Source organism: Aquarana catesbeiana, linkage group LG03 (genome assembly GCF_042186555.1).
Source record: "Aquarana catesbeiana isolate 2022-GZ linkage group LG03, ASM4218655v1, whole genome shotgun sequence".
Lineage (NCBI taxonomy): Eukaryota > Metazoa > Chordata > Amphibia > Anura > Ranidae > Aquarana > Aquarana catesbeiana.
The window spans coordinates 331135884-331151759 of record NC_133326.1 but is presented as its reverse complement, the minus strand read 5'-3'; the positions used below and the strand labels follow the sequence as shown (position 1 = coordinate 331151759).

Sequence of the window (15876 nt, the reverse complement as noted above, 5' to 3'; positions counted from 1 at the left end):
GTACAATGTATGCATGATTGTTATATATATATATATATATGTGTATATATATCTGTGTATGTGTGTGTGTATGTATATATATATATATATATATATATATATACACATTTTTGGAGAGATAGCAGAAGTGTACACAGTTTTCTGCTACCACCATATGGAGGCAATATTAACTGTGTGTGTATAATGGAAGCAGCATAGTATGTATTGGCATAGTCTGATTATTAAATTGGGTTGTCCATAATGTCTCTATTTGTTATTCTGTAGATTTGATGCATCTCCCTGTTGCTTCTACTCTGTTGCTAACGAATGTGCTATGGATGTGGATCCTAGAATAGAAGTAGCATACACCATATGAATTAAACATGGATTTTTACTGGTATTTCAATAAACACTACATTTAAACTCTTTTCTTCCAAATGCATATTTATTTAAACAAACTCTCAATATGTACATAATACCTAAATGATATGGGCCTTATGCCATGCTGAATATCTTGATTTTACTTCATTATTGCAAGCTTAACTGTGCAATTGCTGCGGATGGTAACTCACACGATAGGCATTGCCTATACTGTAGCACACTTAGCTGCACCGTAAAAGCCACATATGGACGTTTCGCATTTTTGGTATACACCAGACACCTATATGCTTCTCTGCAGTCTTCCAGACACAACTCTAGCTAACTACTACACAGCCATTTAATACACACAATAAATGCAACTGGAGTAAGAAACAGGAACTTAAAATTTTCTTTGGTACTGTGTGAAACTTTCCTGTATGGTTATAGGCTACGTACCAGGGCAAGTATATAATCTTGCTGCCACGTGACATGGTATTCATATTGTTACTTTTAAGTAGTATTTTCTAAAAAAAAATTTAAAAAATGTATATATATTTGATAAAGTTTCCATAAAAATTGGGATAAAAATAAGAAAAGCAGAATAATTATGCTAAATGTGGAAATTAATTCAAATCAATTGTCTTTCAGATGTTTTGTTGCCTACCAGTATTGCATGTAAATATTAGTAAAAAATCTGTCTAAAAATTAACAAATTGTTTTAGGAATCCAAAGAATTAAGCAAACCTCATCTTGGAGGAATGCAAATGTTCGATTCAACTGAGTTTGCGCATGCAACTATACAGAGAATCATGAATCTTGATTGCTTGATTCCCACTGACTGGACAAATCTGAATGTACATATTCAGGAGAACTAAAAATGTGACTTTGATTCATCGAATTTGCTAGATTACGTCTATTGACACATTGATTTGTTTATGTGTTTATGTCTATTAAAGTTACTACTTTAAGTTTTGCCTTCAACTGCTGACCTTCTAAAGACATACACACACATGGATGATAGGCTGGTGGGCCTTGGCAAGTTCATCCATTCAAGTTAGAGGTTGTTCTCTTTTCAAGCCTGCTTATATTTTAAAATCCAGGCATATAAAGCTGGGGAACTGAAGAGCTAAGTATGATTTAGAACACCTCTACATTTGTGATCAAGTTAATTAGCCTCTAATTTTATATACTCAGATTTAAAGCTAAACTCCAGTTTAAGCAAATATTGTCTAAATACAAGAGGCATGCAAATTATTATTTAAATCCTTGTGTTTTTTCTTCTAGATCTGTAGAAAAAGAGGCGAATGTGACACTCTGCCTCTGTGCAGGATATTCCTGTAATAAAGACCAATCACTGCTGCTCTCTCTACTTGTGCAGGGTGACTGGTCTCCACCCCCTCCTGTAGTTCTCTGTGGGCATCCTGTAGTGGGTGGAGCTGTTGGGCCCCTCCCACAGCTCTGGTCTCTACACAGGCTGTGTGCAACACAGTGATGATGTCACTGATATATTTATAAAGTAAAATCTCGATTTGTAAAAGCAATTGGTGTACACAATGTGGGTTTATATCCTTTGTGGCTATTAAGTAATGTATTTCAATTAAAGTTTTTGTTCTTGGAGTTTAAAGCTTTAAATACATACAAAATTAGACCAGAGCTATGGTTTCTTATTTATTGTCAACATTCATTAGGATTATCTACCATGAAGGTAAATTGTTTCAATGACTGGGTTTGAGTGCGTTTTACAAGTAGGTCTTTTTTAATTGTGCACTGCAAAAATGAGTGATTTCAGGCAAACTGGTCTGGTAAACTGTTTGTTAGAACAGTCTGTGTTGTACATATTCAGTGAAAGTTAAGTAATTTTTTATTTTTTATTTTTGAGATTTGGATTGGAGTGGTGTGGGGTTTGTGCTCTTGTTAGGGAGATTCGCTCTTTCCAATTGTAATGATCACCAATGTCATGGAGAATGAAAGTGAGAGCGAATCCAAAATTTTAAGTTGCTACATGAACAGGAATAGATGGGAATTTTTCCAGTGGGGACACTTTCCTTGAAAAATGTCTAATGCCACTTACACACGAGCAGAAGGTCCAACAGAAAAAGTCCGACGGGAGCTTTTCATTCTATATTCCGATCATGTGTATGCCTCATCGGACTTTTTTACGTTGAAAATTCTGACGGACCTAGAAATAGAACATGTTCTAAATATTTCCGACGGAACCAATTCCTATCGCGAAAACCGCTCGTCTGTATGCTGTTCCGACGTACCAAAAACGACGCTTGCTCTGAAGCAAGTACGAGACGGAAGCTATTGGCTACTGGCTATTGAATTTCCTTTTTCTAGTCCCGTCGTACGTGTTGTACGTCACCATGTTCTTGATGGTCGGATTTTGGTGTGATCGTGTGTACGCAAGACAGTTTCAGCGGATTTCCGTCGGTACTCCGTCGGAAAAACCTTCAGAGTTTATTCCGTGCGGAAAAACGTGTGTACAGGGCATAAGAAGAATTTCCCACACATTGAAAAGATATCCTCTTACTTCCTGTTGAGTCTACAGGACAGAAAGTGAAGGGAAATCTCCATAATAAGACACAGATGGCAAAGAACTACTTTAACCAAATTCTATCCAAAATGAAAAAAAGTACTTTGATTTTGGCTATTCTTTAACTGTAATTTTACAGTGCAGGTTTGAAAATGAAATTGACCATCTGACTATGGTCTGACTATAATTCTTTTAGACATTTTAATAAAAAAATTAAATTGACTTCATATACATTTCAGGTAGACATATGAGAAAATATTATGAGCAGCACAGATAGTTATTTTTTAACACTACATAATTGTACAGTCATTTAAAGTGGAACTATCGAAAAATAGTACTTCGCATAAATCAGTAAGGCACATGAAAGCATGACAAAATTACATTGCTGTTTTAGCTCTCAGCCTAGGTCACGGTCATTGGCTACCAATCATCACTGCTGTTTTCAGTCAGCGGTAAGATAAGAGCATAAGAAAGAGTACCCTTACATACATAATGCAAGGAAGCCCTATCCAGCTGGTTGTGTAAGCAATGGGGGGGGGGGGGCTTAAACTGCAGCACTTCATTGTGAGTGAATGTGGCCAACTGGGCTTTTATAAGCCAATGCAAATCTTCATGTTTCACACAAAGGTGTTATCATTGTCAGAGGCATCTTTATATTTTAGTTTCAGAGTATTTTTAGAAATGTAATCTATTCATTCAGGGATGGCATTTTTGTGATTCTGAAATGTCTAAAAATAATATGACCAATAGCATGGTTCCTTTTGGGGAGGTTTCTTTAATAGATGCTATATGTCCTGAAAGTATCAGTAAGAGAGCTAATTTTGGGGAGTTAAATGTACTGTCCCTAAATAATGTGCTATGTGTACTGTATGTGTAGATTAATGGGTCCCAGATGACTATAGTTGTGGAGCATCATCCGCAGTAAGAGGGTATAATATAATGGCATTCTTGAAGAGAGCCTTACAATCTGAAAAAGGTTAAATTGGTTGTAAACCCTTACATATATCCAGTGAGGTGACTATCCTAAGGTGATATACAGAGATGAAATAAATCCTCCTACATAAGTTGTATATGTTTATCTGCAGCCCTCTCTTCTCTATAGTTATCTAAAACAGACAGATTAAAGGTTATTTTTCAGCTTCAGCAGGTAGGGGGTGGGGATCTGACATCACACACTGTACAGAATAGAGAGGAGAGCTAAATGTAATCTGAGACATGAGTGGAGGGAAAGGACACACCTGCCCTCTATACAGTCTCATGCACAGCTGAGGGTGTCAATCACAGGCTGTGTGCTGGGGGAAGGGGGCTTCTCCTGAGATTCTGTGATGCTGGAATAACATGTCAGAAGTGACTAATGCAGATAGCAGAAGAAAGATAGAGAAAACAGAAACCACACTCTGTGCTTTAAATGGAGGCTAGTACACACTATAGAGGGATATGTTCTGGTCATTTTTCATTTCAGAGGTTTACAGTCACTTTAGAGTGGAGAAGAGACATCCCTGCCCAACTCTTGGGAGACTGTGTCCATCTGACAGAGGAAGCAGAAGCATGTTTAATCCAGCTACGTGTCAGGGTTGACTCCTGGTTCCTTCTTTACTGATGTAGGGAGGTTAGTGGAGAACTCTCACCCCATCAATCATGGATATTGGAAGCTAAGGTTCTTCCCAGGGAAGACCCCAGTTCCATCTGGAAAAGAAGACTTTGAAACGTGGATGGACCAGGCTTCACGAGAACTAGAAGAGTGAGACATCCCTGAGGCTTTAACAAAACAGAGAATTAGTGAGAGTCTCAGGGGCCCTGCTGCTAAAGTGATTTGCAACTTCAACTTGGGAAAGCAGGACTGTGTAGCCTCAGACTATATTAAGGTGTTGTATGTTGTGTTTAGACAAGTAGAGAAACTCCCAGATTTATTATAAAAGTTCAAACACATTCACCAGCGAAGAGGGGGGAAGCTTTCTAACTTCATAACTCAGATAGACAAGATCCTACATCAAATCCTTAAAAAAAATGTATAGATCCATGAGAGGACTACATGGTCTTACAAGTGCTTACAGGGCACCCAGATCTGCTCCCACCTATCTGCAACTAGTGAATAAAATTTGAGAGGAGGAGGGAATGTTAGACAAGAAGAGTCAAAATCAAGCTACTTCGAGCAAGTCCCAACTTAAGAAAGAGGAAGCTTAACAGCTGACCACATCTAATCCCAGAGTCTCAATGGAATCTGCAGCAAACGATTTGCTGACCCAGGAGGCACAGATGAAAATGCAACAAATCATGATGCAAGTAATGGAGGCCCATGCAAGCATGCAAAAGTCTCTAACAGATATGAAGCAGACTGTGTCCACTCTAACTTCAGAGATAGGAACCAAACAAGAAGACATGTTCTCATCCCCTGTATGAAGATGTTATCATTGCAGGGAAGCTGGGCATTTCAGGGCACAATGCCCTAACAGAGAGACTGTGTCTGACTTAACTGCTGAAGTTCTGAAAGCATTGCAGAAACTGTTCCCCAGGAAGCCGGAAGGGAAACTTCAAAGTGTACATGCTAAATGATGTTCATCTTAAAGAGGAACTGCAGTCTGCTCATGTCATTTGTAATAAAAACATCTTTGCCATTCTAAAGCTTCCCTCCAACCACTTTGCATATTATTTTATATATACTGTGATTCTGTACTTGCCAAATATGCTGCAGAAATCTCCCTCCAGTGACTGGCTGCAACCATTTTAACCATTTTAACTGTGGGCAGCTGAAGCTGCTGCCTGTTTGCTTCCTGGATTTATACAGACACACAGAGGCACACCTCCAGCTCTGCAGTCCTCATTGGCCCTCCTATGACTCATCCCCTCTCCCTTCCTGGCAAACTCTCACGAGAGTGAGAGAGAGAGCTATGCATGATGTCAAAAGCCTAGGCTTTTTTACCCGACAAGAAACAGGAAGTGGGCTGTATAAGGTATTTACTGGCAGAAAAAAAAAAATGTTTTACTATCCAAAGTTAAAACAAGGGCCGAAGATTTAATAGATGGAAAGTTGAAAAAATGACTAAAGGTCCACTTTCAGTTACTTGTTCCAGTTAAGTTGATGTTATGGATGCAATGTGCTTTAAGGGCTTCGACCCATCTTTGGGGACCAAATAGTTTTAGTGGGGGGAGTATGTAGCCAAGTGCTGGGCTACAGCAATATGGAGAAGGAGACATTGCAGTTTTATTAATCTCTTCCTTTACTGAGATACTGATGCTATGCTGCACCATTATCCTCTGACCAGCAGGAAGAGAACTTAAGTCAAGCAAGCATATAGACTTCTATGCAGAGTGCTGGGAGTCCTGAGAGTTGTAGTTTAAGGCGGCAGCCATGTATTGGGATAAATAGACCCCTTACACTACAGATCCCAATAGGCACTGTGCAGTAGGAGGAGTAGAGAGATGATTTTAAATAAACTGGAAATGTTCCTCCTCTTGGCACCATGAGAGTGAGAGAGCACCTCTGTCTGGATATTTGCCTGCCAGCGGGAGACCATCCCAGTGGAGATCCAAGCCTGAGACTGGGAGTGAGGACACCTGGGGCAGCGCAGCACCATGTCACATACCTGGTTGGAGGTCAATCTGATGAGAGAGCTTCCCTTGCGTCTAAGCGACAAACACCCCTGGAGGTGAGAACAGGGAGCACTAGGCTCAAAGAAGCATGAGTGCCATATAGGTTGATGTGCTGGAAGTTGCTTGCAGTGAAGACCACAGGGTAACTGTCAGTTGGACTGGTAGGATTAATGACAGAAACAAGGTCAGGCTAGCAGGATCAGACTGAGGAGGCGTAGTCAGGATGGTAGCTGAGGTCATACACGGGAAGATATCCAGGGAGTAGGCAGAAGTGTGGTCACAAACGGAGACGAGGTCATACACAGGAAAGCAGAGAAGCAGGCGGGAGAGTAGTCAGAGAAACAAGCCAGAGTCATACAGGGTTGGACAAGAGAAGCAGAGTCCTTAGATCAAGCCAGGGTCAAAACCAGGAATCAGACAGCAGGAAAGTCCAGAGGCCAGCTGGGTCAGTAACAGGTAATCCAAAGAATACAGGATACACAGGAACAAGGAGTATTGATAGCTGAAGATCATCCTACAATCTCTGGAGTGCAGTCACTGACCACTATATAGGGCATTTAGCACCAATTCTGTCAGCAGATGCATGAGCCAATGGCAATGTGGCCTGCTCTGCCCCCCCCCCCCAATACTTAACTTAACCTGTGCTTGAGAGCAGCAACTCTCTGTCCTCATTAGCTGAGAGATAGCAGTGGAAGCCATTGGCTCCTGCTGCTGTCAATCACAGCCAGTAAGGCGAGAGAGGGGGCAGGCTGAGCCATGCACGGTGTGTCAATGACAGAGCAGGGCTCGACAGTGAACCCACACAAGTGCCCCAATAGCAAGCCGCTTGCTAGGGGGGCATTTGGCAGGGGAGAGGAGCCAGGAGCACCACCGGGGGACCCAAGAAGAGGAGGATCGGGACTGCTCTGTGCAAAACCATAGCACAAAGCAGGTAGGTATAATATGTTTGTTATTTAAAAAAAATGAAAATCCTAGGTTTACAATCACTTTAATCCATGTTATGCTTGTCTAGTTACAAACCATACTGGGTGACAGGAGTCAGGAGTGCCAAATGCACAGAGCACCGGAATCACAAGTGTAGTACCAGTATAGATCCCCCTCCTTAGTAGACATGTGCGGTTCGTTTTGTTCACAATAGGAACCAATTTAAACAAATCCAAAATAAACGATATTGAAATGAAATGTTGTTCGAATTCGAAATTAAAATTAATTCTAATTCGACAACTAATTTTCTAACTATTGCTGACTATTACTTTACATTCGATCACACCTGCCTAAAACGTTTGCAAAGTACTGTACATAGAGACAGCAAAATGTTGAAGTCAGATATTTCTTTTATAACTTAGAAAACTTCACATAATCTGAATAAACTTTATTAATACAAAGAAGATTAACATGTCAAAAATCAAACTATATCAATATTTCTGATGAATGAATAATTTTTGCATCATTGTGTCCAGCTCAACATATACTGTATTCCCTTTATAACCTAGGACCTTTCAATTTTTTCTGTTTTAATCCTTTTATTAAAGGTTTAAGCCTGTCATAGATGGTGTAATTTCCTTTTCTGCAACCACGGGTCACAGTCAGTGTTAATGGGGGAATTCCTCCCGCGAAGCTAATGTGTTCTCCCAGTGGGGGGTGCGAGGAGCCATCCCTACCAGGGAACTCTCAGTGATTATTGCTACCAGCTATAGCCACTGGTAATAATAGCCCAGTGGCTGTATATCCGTGTGAAACAAGCGCTGTATATCCGTGTGAAACGCGTCAACTATCTGTACCCTGCATATATGACTGGCATACGGCAATAAATGACTTCTTTTCAAGCATCTGATGGTCTGGTGTGCAACCAATTCCTTCTTTCCTATGTCTGGCTTTACTGTAAGTACAAATAGAGAACAGTATAGCCATAGAACTTTTATAGTAAAAGTAGGTAGAACTTGCAAGCAATGTGGGCAAGACACAGTTTGAGAATAACAAACAACAGTGGCGTACATACATAGTAAGTACAGCAAACTCTTAAGGATCAAACTAGACAATCAAAACCAAACAGGGATGGTCAAAAAAACAAAAAATATATTGGGTGCACTAATTCCAAGAGTGCTGGTCAAATAGGATAGAACCTATTTTCTGCTTCATACTGCTCCGTAGATCAACAGAAACAAGAAGACTAACATGTTGCTGCATGACTTTCACAATTAATAAAAGGAAATTGTGTGACATATTGTCATATACATATTTTTATACATTATTATTATTATTATGCCTATGATATTTTCTTCATGGTTATGAATAGCTGAATGGCTGCATATTCTGTGTTGTAATTTTTTTATTTTTTGCGAACATGCGCAATATTTCTCAAATGTGTATACACTATATGAAAATCTTATGATCATTCCAAATTAAGAATTTTCCCTCTGATTATCATATAATGTGTAGGCCCTTTTAGTGATTGACAAATCTTTTACAGGGTAGACTTACCATTCCACAGATATGGTCATACACAGTTAGGAGAAAATTGTGCCATTTTGGGCCAAATGTGACATTTCCAACTTGTTGTTGGAAATGTTGTTCCCTTTTGGCCACAGGGGAGGGGACAATGTTAATTGACAAGGCTTCCTCAGCTATTTTATAATCACCAAAAACATTATTTTTTGGGGGACATATGCAAATAGCAAGAATCAGTTATGATATACGAATTAAAGGTAATCCTATTCATATTAAACTTGAAATAACCATCCACTAATCTCTAATGAAAAATGAATGTAATGATTTGGCATGGGTTAGGGTTACTATTACGGCACTTTGTATGCTCATCTTATCTCTTGCACTAACTTACCTAATAAAACTGGCACCTTTATTTTCATAGATTACATTACTTGATGATGAGAATGCGAGCAGCCTTTAAATGCAGCGGAACAGATCTACTGTGCGTAAATTGTACCAAATATAAAATAGGTATCTTTTGTACAGTGCCTATTCCATCCATTGCCATTACCAGTATATAACTCATTGGATCTTCCTTAAATGGCATTGTATATGTATAGAATATTCATTTGAATGCTTCTTGACCCCCCCCCCAACCCTATTCTTGCAACAGTGGATAGTGTGCACAAGTGAAGGCATAACATACTTGTAATGACTATACTCAACTTAATTGTTATGCATGTGTGTGTTAAGGTATACAAAAAGATAGTATATTTGATCACGTGATATTCATGTTAGTAATAGTAATTACATTTTTATACAACTCCTAAAGTTGCCGCCATAGTTTCCAATAGACGAATTTGTGGTATTTCATGAATAGCATTAAGGTGTTTGAGGTCCAGCACACGTGGATACTAGTTCAACAATTTTTATAAATTATAATGATGATAACTTACCTATAATTTCATGTTACATATTCTGTTGGGCCCATAATGGATGTTTAAATGTTGTGAAAATGTATTTTTATCTGACCACAAATATTTAAACAGACTATGAGCACGTAGTACCTAACTAAGTTTCAGATATTCGATTCAAATCAATATTGAGTCAAATTCGAATCAAATTCAATTAGAATATAGACATAAAAATTTGAATTGAATCAAAAACAAAAACAAATCAAATTACAAAAACGAATCATTCTAACACAACAAATGTAACTAAACAAAATTTTAAACTTAAGAAATCCATACAAAACTAAACAATTTTTTTCATTCTGCACATGTCTACTCCTTATTACAGCTTCCCCCAGCACAGGTCTCCCTTCTCGCCTTAGTACACCTGCCTATCAGCACAGCTCCCCCTGTTTAGATCTCCCCCAGTACATACTGTATCTCTCCTGCCTGTACAAATCATCTGTACTAAGTACAGATCCTTCATTAAACACTTACCAGTCAAACCAAGCAGTTCAGAGTGAGGGGAAGCCCTCCCTCAGCTATGTAATGCCGAAAATCAGCTGAAAATGGTGGGCTCTACAGTTGCCAGCCAACTTTCAGCCGTGGGTTGAACGAAAAAAAAAAAATTCCTGTGTGTACTAGGCTTAATGTCACTGGAGTCGTGGAGAAGATAAGGGACTCTGCCCTCACTGTGAACTGTAGTTGCCTGTGTCAGACCTGACAGACCACTGGAGCTGTGGCTTATTCAGATTCAGAAGTGGCGCCCCGTCCATTAGGGGTGCAGGGGCGCCGCCCCCCCCATCCATGAGTTCGGCCTGCCTAATCTACATGCAGGGCGCCAGACACATGGATTCCAATGGGGTTTTTTTTTGAAGCATGTGATTAGAGCCAGAGGCTGTAATAGGCTTCAAAAAAGGGTGGGCTCGGGGTGCAGAGCACTGCGCCCTGATCCCACCCAGTTGTGTGACAATAGCAAATGAATATTCGCTATTGTTACACTAATTCTCCTCCCGGCCAATCGGGAAGCAGGTCTGAGACCTATTTCCTGATTGGCCGAGAGGAGAAGCAGTCCAATTGGTCTAGAAGTAGGAGGGAAGAGACGCATGGCAGAAGCTGCCGTGATGCTTGCGGAGGAGAGCAGGGGAAGGGGAAGCAGTCGATGTGATGCCTGTGGAGGAGAGCAGGGGAGGGGGAAGCCCCTGCCCATGATGCCGAGGAGGAGAACAGGGGAAGGGAAAACTGCCGCCCGTCGCCCGGTTGAAGCGTTGCCCGCCATAGATAGGGTAAGTGCCGGTGCTCCTGATGAGGAATGCCTTTGTCATTACCTTCCTCCTATCCTGTACTTTTCAACATAGACACTAAGGATTCCCAAAATAACAATTAAGAGGCTAGTTAGCCTCATTGAGGTAACTCAGGAAGTCTGCACAGGAGAAAGGACAGCTCTGAATTTCAAGACCTGATCATCAAGTGTTTTATGCACTTAACAGATGAAAGAAAAAAACTTCTATTCCTTTCTCATATTTTGGATGGGTAGCTGGGTCTGCTCCCTGAATCTACGATGTGTAACTCTCAAGGCAGGTTAGAATCTGTTTGGGAGCAGCAATGAAGCAGCTATGTAGAAGTGGTTGTAAACCCTCACATACAGTGCCTTACAAAAGTATTCACATGGATTGTTTGAGGATTTGCATCATTTCATTTACAGAACATGCCCACAACTTTGAAGATTTTTTTTTTATTTTGAAGCAAACAACAAATAGGACAAAATAACAGAAAAAGTCAATGTGCATAACTATTCACCTCCCTAAAGTCAATACTTTGTAGAGCCACCTTTTGCGGCTATCACAGCTCCAAGTTGCTTTGGATAAGTCTCTATGAGCTTGCCACATCTTACCACTGGGATTTTTGCCCATTCCTCCTTGCAAAACTGCTCCAGCTCCTTTAGATTGGATGGTTTGTGCTTGTGAACAGCAATCTTTAAGTCTGACCACAGATTTTCTATTGGATTGGGGTCTGGGCGTTGACTAGGCCATTCCAACACATTTACATGTTTCCCTTTAAACCACTCAATTGTTGCTTTAGCAGTGTGTTTGGGGTCATTGTCCTGCTGGAAGGTGAACCTCCATCCTAGCCTCAAATCACACACAGAGTGGTACAGGTTTTGCTCAAGAATATCCCTGTATTTTGCACCATCCATCGTTCCCTCAACCCTGACCAGTTTCCCAGTCCTGACTGCTGAAAAACTTGGATGGTGTTCTTTGGGTGATGCAATGTGTTGGGTTTGCGCCAGACATGGCGTTTTCCTTGGCCAAAAAGTTCAATTCTAGTCTCATCTAACCAGAGCACCTTCCTTCATACATTTTGGGAGTCTCCCACATGTCTTTTCGCAAACTCAAAACGTGCCATTTTGTTTTTTGCTGAAAGTAATGGCTTCTTCTGGCCACTCTGCCATAAAACCCAACTCTATAGAGCGTACGGCTTATTGTCGTCCTATGTACAGATACTCCAGTCTCTGCTGTGGAATGCTGCAGCTCCTCCAGGGTTACTTTAGGTCTCTGTGCTGCCTCTCTGATTAATGCCCTCCTTGCCCAGTCCGTGAATTTTGGTGTGCCATGTTCTTTCCATTTGGTTATGATAGATTTGATGGTGCTCCTAGGGATCATCAAACATTTGGATATTTTTTTATAACCTAACCCTGACTTGTACTTCTCAACAACATTGTCCCTTACTTGTTTGGAGAGTTCCTTGGTCTTCATGGCAGTGTTTGGTTAGTGGTGCCTCTTGCTTAGGTGTTGCAGCCTCTGGGGCCTTTCAAAAAGGTGTGTATATGTAATGACAGATCATGTGACACTTAGATTGCACACAGGTGGACATCATTTCACTAATTATGTGACTTCTGAAGGTAATTGGTTGCACCAGAGCTTTTTATGGGCTTCATAACAAAGGGGGTGAATACATACGCACATGCCAATTATCAGTTTTTAATTTCTGAAAAATAGTTTTATGTATATATTTTTCTAATTTTACTTCACCAACTTAGACTATTGTGTTCTGACCCATCACATATAATTCAGAAAAAAACATTGTACTAAAGGCTGTAATGTAACAAAATAGGCAAAAAAACAGGGGGGTGAAAACTTTTGTAAGGCACTGTATACCCAGTGAAGTGACTAGATTCAGGTGGTACACAGAGGTGAAACATATCCTCCTCAGGGCAGGATTCAAGTAGGGTCTATTGGAGCTGCAGCACCAGGCCCCTACCTTAATATAGGCCCGGGTTGGCCAGATTCACTGTCACCGCGCTTTACTGTCACTTGTAAACAAAGAAGCCTGGCTTCTGTGCTACTAGTGACAGCACACTTCTCCCAGCGGCTCCCTCAGAACCTCCCTGCACAGCACACAGGGCAGACACAGAGGGAGAGCTGCAGATGCATGGATGTGTTATGGGCTTCATAGAAGGTTTGCTGGCTGAACGATCCTGCTGGACGATCTTACTGCTGCTGCCCAGTGAGAGAGAGGCAGAACAACAGATGCACTGTGTGGGAGGCTGAGAATGGTGGCTTCTGAGTTGAGCAGATGGGGGGTTGTTTGTGCACAGGTGTGAGAGGCAATAGGGGAGCAGGGGTCAAAGCTGAAGCAGCTGCATGGAGAGATGGAAAGTTTAGCTGTTGTGGGGGAAGGACTAAGAGGTGGCTGCAAAGATCTGTGAGAGAAGAGTGCAGAGGTGAGCTTTGGATGGGGGGCAGAAGTGTCCTCTGTGCATAGCAAACCTCTGAACCCAGCGCTCTGTGTATTATGTAGTCCTGGACCCAGCGCTCTGTGTATTATGTATTCCTGTGTCCAGCGCTCTGTGTATTATGTATTCCTGTGCCCAGTGCACAGTGTTTTATGTATTCATGTGCCCAGCACTCTGTGTATTATGTATTCCTATACCCAGCACTCTGTGTATTATGCAGTCCTGTGCCCAGCGCTCTGTGTGTTATGTATTCCTGTGCCTAGCGCTCTGTGTATTCTGTATTCCTGTGCCCAGCGCTCTGTGTATTATGTATTCCTGTGTCCAGCGCTCTGTGTATTATGTATTCCTGTGCCCAGCGCTCTGTGTATTATGTATTCCTGTGCCCAGTGCATGGTGTTTTATGTATTCATGTGCCCAGCACTCTGTGTATTATGTATTCCTATACCCAGCACTCTGTGTATTATGCAGTCCTGTGCCCAGCGCTCTGTGTGTTATGTATTCCTGTGCCTAGCGCTCTGTGTATTCTGTATTCCTGTGCCCAGCACTCTGTGTATATTATGTACTCCTGTGCTCAGTGCACTGTGTTTTATGTATTCATGTGCCCAGCACTCTGTGTATTATGTATTCCTATACCCAGCACTCTGTGTATTATGTATTCCTGCGCCCAGTGCTCTGTGTATTATGTATTCCTGTGCCTAGCGCTCTGTTTATTATGTATTCCTGTGCCCAGCACACTGTGTTTTATGTATTCCTGTGCCTAGCACTCTGTGTATTATGTATTTCTGTGCCCAGCGCTCTGTGTATTATATATTCATGTGCCCAGCACTTTGTGTATTATGTATTCCTGTGCCCAGCACTCTGTGTATTATGTATTCGTGTGCCCAGCGCTCTGTGTATTATGTACTGCACCTATTCTCTGAGAAGAAAAGCCCTGGGCCAAGCGGTCCAAAAATAACAGGCCACGCACAGAAAGCAATGGGCTGACGGGGAGAGATCTCCCCTGGCCTGACCATCCGTGAATTCCGCATGAACCGCCTGGTCACAGCTGGATGGTGGGATTAATAACGGGCGCTTGGTGGGCAGTTCTAACGGAAGCCTGGTATTCTGCTTCCATAGTGTGGTATTATCCCTGCGTCGCTGCACCCTTCTACCTCAGGGTGCATGCCGACATATGAACCTTAAGGCCCACCAAAATGCTCAGCACCAGGCCCATGATGCTCTTAATCCAGCCCTGATCCTCCTAAATAAGTTGTACCTGTTTATCAGCAGTCATTTTTTCTGTAGATCATTCTAAAAAACAAACGCAGATCAAAGGATCTTTTCTCAGTTCTAGCAGCAGGGTGCGGGGATCTGAAGTTAGTTTTGCAGTGCAGATCTCAGTGAGGAAAGCTCTGAGCACCCCCCCCCCCCCCTTCACACAGTACAGAAGAACAAGCATTGACTTATGCTGGTAACAGAGAAACAAAAATCACACTCAGTGCCGTGGATAGAGGCAAATACACAGTATAGAAGGCTATACTTTGTTCATATTTCATGTCTGAGGTTTACAACCACCTGAAGTGGTTCTAAAGGCAGACGGTTTTTTTTTATCTTAATGTATTCTATCAGTGGTGTGTCACAGACCCAACTGGAACAGGAACTTTTGGAGAGGACTGCAGGGTAGCCTCTTGCCTACTGTCTATGGGCCCTGGCATTTGAGGGAGCTACAAGCATTCAGGAAGATGTCCTGTTATATAATGCAAGATGATATTACCACATTTAACAGTCAAGGAAGCCATGATGGCCTCTGCCAACTTAAAACTCAGTGAGAAGATGTATGTGAAAAGAAAGCTGATCAATGAGATTTGGATAGCCCTGGATCTTCTTGGATACTGGTGCTGAACTGTCTGGGTGGGCACTGACCCTAGTTACCTAGACTTGTCTAGGTGACTAGTTGTTAGTCTACTGTTTAATTAGATTACTGTTTATGTTTATGTTGGCTGTTCCTTAGATGTGCTAATGATATAACTGTTTACAGTTTGCATTGTTTACGATAATGTGATCAAGCTCTTACCTGATCTTGTGTGGTATATATTCTGTGTGAATTTACAGTAAAGTCAGTTCCAGCTTGCACCTAAGCTAATGTCGTCTAGTTCTTGGGTGCAATGCATAGCTATAATACCTGGTTCCTGGTTCCAGAGTGGAGGAAGCTGTAACCTGGCGGAGACACCCGGGCTGGGTGCCAGGCGGTCCGTCACAGGGCATATAATGAAATCAGTGGGCCCATGTGCAAGATCAAAAGTGGGCCCTAGGCATCA

The 15876-nt window shown here is 41.5% G+C and overlaps 1 protein-coding gene across 4 annotated transcripts in view; it reads left to right on the top strand.

Annotated features, from left to right (window-relative positions):
* The window catches only part of PRR7 (proline rich 7, synaptic), a 75064-nt gene that overhangs the window by 1805 nt on the left and 57383 nt on the right, over window positions 1-15876 (top strand). The gene's annotated exons all lie outside the window — the stretch shown is intronic.